The sequence below is a fragment of the Oreochromis niloticus genome, linkage group LG3, assembly GCF_001858045.2.
Source record: "Oreochromis niloticus isolate F11D_XX linkage group LG3, O_niloticus_UMD_NMBU, whole genome shotgun sequence".
Classification (NCBI taxonomy): domain Eukaryota; kingdom Metazoa; phylum Chordata; class Actinopteri; order Cichliformes; family Cichlidae; genus Oreochromis; species Oreochromis niloticus.
Window position 1 is genome coordinate 11,700,553 of NC_031967.2, and position 4,279 is coordinate 11,704,831.

A 4,279-nucleotide genomic window follows, 5' to 3' on the forward strand; every position below is an offset into this window, starting at 1 on the left:
TTAAAATATCTCTACATTGTAGAGAGCGACTCTAACAGAAAATGAGTAGGAACGGGTTAAAGTGGGCAGCAGGTGGGGAACTCTAAAATTGGTTGTAGTGGCTCAACAAGAGGTTAAGAATCGCAATTTCTATTCAAAGCTTCAGTAAATTTCTTGTGTCCAGGCTGTGATCAGCTGATCTGGGCTGCTGGTGCTTTGAGGTCCTGATCTGAATTAGACAGGTTTCAAGGATTTCGAGTGCAGGCAAAATAGAAAGTGCTGTACAAGACCAGTCCATTTACCATTTGGTTTACTAGCTGGCAAAATGTTGAAATTGATCAAAAATAACTTTTTTCTCTTCTGTTGATCCACAGATCATTGAGAGTAACAACTAGAGACTACATCCAAATATGCCTTCAGAGGACTCAGGGACCTGACTCAGTTGTATGTTCCAGTGACTGAAAATACAACTGTTATCTGTTATACATGATTTAATGATGTCTCTTTTTCATAATCAACTGCATTTGTTGACACATTCAGCTATAAGAATGATGTCTACGTGGCCATTTCTGCTCCCAGCACAGAGAGCTGTATGATTTTCCAGTGGGACCACATAGAAATGAACTTCAGGACTTATGATAACATCACAGGTAAAGTTTGATTTCGACTTCTGCAGGAAATGTGTCCTAACTTACTACATAACTGGAAACCCCTCTTGATCCTGCAGCGCAACCTTCTAACCATTTAAGTCCTCGCAGGCTGTGTCGACCCAACGTGTAGTTACATCTCTCAGGAGGTGCATGTCAGGTTACGTGGAAGGTTGGGTGAAGGGTTAAAGGGAGTTTCCAGTGACACTGTAAGTTAGGAAGTCTAAATCACACATTAGGCTAACAACACTCCCAGAATGCTTGAGCTGAGTTTTATTCTCAAGCGATTCATGTGTTTCTCTGCCCTTTAGGTCAGTCTATTGTGGGTGCAAATCTGTTATCATGGAAAATGAGGTGTTTGTCATTGTGGCTCAGCTGTTTGGTGGTTCCCACATTTACAAGTTTGATGACGACCAAAGCAGGTTCAAAGAGAAAGGACCTTATGAACTGTTAAATATCCACACCTTCATAGTTTTCACTCACAAATTAGAGCTGGGTCAAGATGTATCGTGACTATTTCTGAATGGCCTTGCACTCATGGATCCTCAGACTTTCTGAAGTACTACCCTTTCATAACTACTTCTATTCTCTTAAAAATACCACTGAAGTTCATGATGGGTTAAAAAAGAGACATTTAATTGAATCTATCTGGATTTATCTTTTTTTGTTTAATATCTTTCTCTTAGTAGTTTTATGCAGCTATAAAAATACATCAGGACCTGAATGAACGTAACAAAATTATTCTGATTTGCGGTGACTGATGATGGATTGAATGATTTTGCCACCTACCTGTATCCTGATACCCTGTGGTAACGTACAGTACCTTGCCTTATCAACACTGGGGTCTTTTGTTTGATGGTGACACAGTGCCTCCTTCTGGCCGTGATGAAGTACCACACCCCTCTGCTCTTTCCATTACAGGGAATGTCTAGAAAGCACAAACCTTTAATTATCATAGCTGAGATCATAGAGTGTAGCCGTTTGTTGGAAGGTGTCTTTGTAGATACTGTAGATTATAATGCATACAGTAGGAAGCAGTGGTTTGTTGTTACAGTTAGTAAAATATCCAGGACTTGACCTTATACAAATCCATTAATGGAGAATCACCATTTAGATACAACTTCTACATCTGCTGTAATATAATGTGGCAAAGTACAGAGAAACTTTATCAGTATTGCAAAGGAGCTGTGTTTAGATCACAGGTGTCGAACTCCAGGCCTCGAGGGCCGGTGTCCTGCAGGTTTTAGATGTGTCCTTGATCCAACACAGCTGATTCAAATGGCTAAATTAACTCCTCAACATGTCTTGAACTTCTCCAGATGCCTGCTAATGAACTAACCATTTGATTCAGGTGTGTAGGATTAAGGACACATCTAAAACCTGCAGGACACCGGCCCTCGAGGCCTGGAGTTCGACACCCCATGTTTAGATGATGTCAGGGAAAATAAACCTCCTGATATGTTTAAAAGAAAAACAGTTTTGCCCAATTAACAATATTTTATATACTAACATCTGAAGTCAGAAGCATCAGAGGCAGAATTTGTATGACCACAAGGAAGGAAAATAAATGTACATGTAAATATATCTTCAAGCTTTCACATTTTTATTCTGCTTTGGAAATGCTGAATGTTGACAAGCTCCAAAATGTACATAAACCAAGGATTGTAATGTCACCACCTGTTTGAATGGACCTTTGCACTTACAAAACTCAAATGTTACTGCAGCCTGCAAGAGCATGACATTCAAAAAAGGGTGTTTGCCAAATTCCTTTTCGATAAACTTAACAAAGACTAAAAGTGCTTCTAGGTTAACAATATGCAAGCATTACAATTCTTTTGTATGATTTTGTTTAAACCTAATGAATGTTCCTCTTACAAATATGATGTAATATCAAAATAAATCTGTGAAAACATGACAAGTTTATTTATCCCACTGTAGTGATTAATCACTGACACTGATCATTAAAAATAAAACTTCCCTTCTTTCCCTAAAAAAACCCCAAAACCCAAAAATGGACATTATGATTGTAAAGTTGCACAAAGAAAGAAGAAACATTCAGTACTGTCTGGTGTTTGAATGGTCACAGATGCAAAATTGTAAAACCTTATAATGTGCAGTGTGTATGCAATCTAACCAGCACTAAAATCTCACCATTATATTCTGGCGTTCACATGTCAGTATTTCAGACACTCAAACACTTAAACATCTCAAACCCACTGTCAAATATGCTGGTTCAAGTGTGGTGATTTGAGCTTCTTCTGCAGACACAAGCAATAAAGCACCTTGCAGTCAACGAACTCCTCTGTATGCCAAAGTGTTTTAGAGTCAAATGTGAGGCTGTCTGTCCGACAGATAAAGCTTCTTCTAAATTAGGCCATGCAACAGGATAATGACCCCAAGCACAGCAGCAAATCTACATCATGGAAGTCCAGACCTCAACCTGACTGAAATGCTGTGTATAAAGGAATGCTTGCAAATGTCATTGATTTGAAGTTATTGCTGCTAACTGCTGGTTCTGTTAACAACTCAATCATAGAATGATTACGATGTCAAACTAAAACAAATGCCTGAATCCTAAATTGTGGATATCCTATTGTGGTGATCTAAAATGTAACACTAAATGTGATTAAAACACTAATAATCTGGACTCCAGGGCTGAACGACCGCGAGGATCACCAGCCCGAGGAAAAGAGAAAATACACATGACTCTGTGACAAAGACAATTCATTCTTGAATGAAGACACTGATCAGACACATTTAAAATGCAGCCAATTCTATTTATTATGAAATTATTGGGGAAATAGAAGGGGGGGGGGGGGGGGGGTGTCAAGGAAAGGGATAGAAAGGAGGAAAGAGATAGAGGAGAGAAAACCCCAACAATGCCCTCTGAGCAAGCACTAGGCGACGGTGGATAGGAAAAACTCCCTTTAAAGGAAGAAACCTATGACAGAACCAGGCTCTAGAGGGGGCAGTCAACTGTCGGGACTGGTTGGGGGGTGAGGGTGAAAAGAGAGAGAGGGGGGAGGGAGATGGGACAGGTGTTAGGAGCCAATTGTGTTTATTATGAAATTATTGGGGAGAGAGGGGAGGGAGAGGAGAAGGGAAAATTAAGCTGGAACAGAGGTGGAGGAAGATGAGGCAGGAGTGGCCCTGCGGAGGAAGAAGCGGAAGCACTTTTTCTTCTTCTTGAGCTGCTTTTCCACAAGCACTTTCTTCTCTAGTATGAGGGATCTCAACTCGTCCACTGTTTCTGTATTTTGCTTCTTAAGTTTGTTGCATATTTTTTCCACTTCTTCTGATTTGGCTTGTTCTTCTTTGAGCCTTTCCTTGAGTTCTTTAGCTGTTGCCTCCTGTTTTTGCACTTTCTTCTTTTCTCCTTCCAGTTCAGCTGTTGTGTGCTTAATTTTGTTGCCAAGTTCTTGCAGTTTTTGCTTTGTCTTCTCAAAGTCTTGGACAAGAAGAAGTTTTTCTTCGTTCTGCTTTATATCCTGTTGTTCTTTTTCTTGACACAGCTCTTCATATTTGTTCCGTGTTTCATAATGCATTGCCTGCAGTGCTCTGTATTTTCCTTCCATGCCTTGGAGCTGGCATTGCATTTCTCCCTGGTTTATGACCAGTTGTTGTTTCACTTCAAGGATTTTTGTATTATTTAG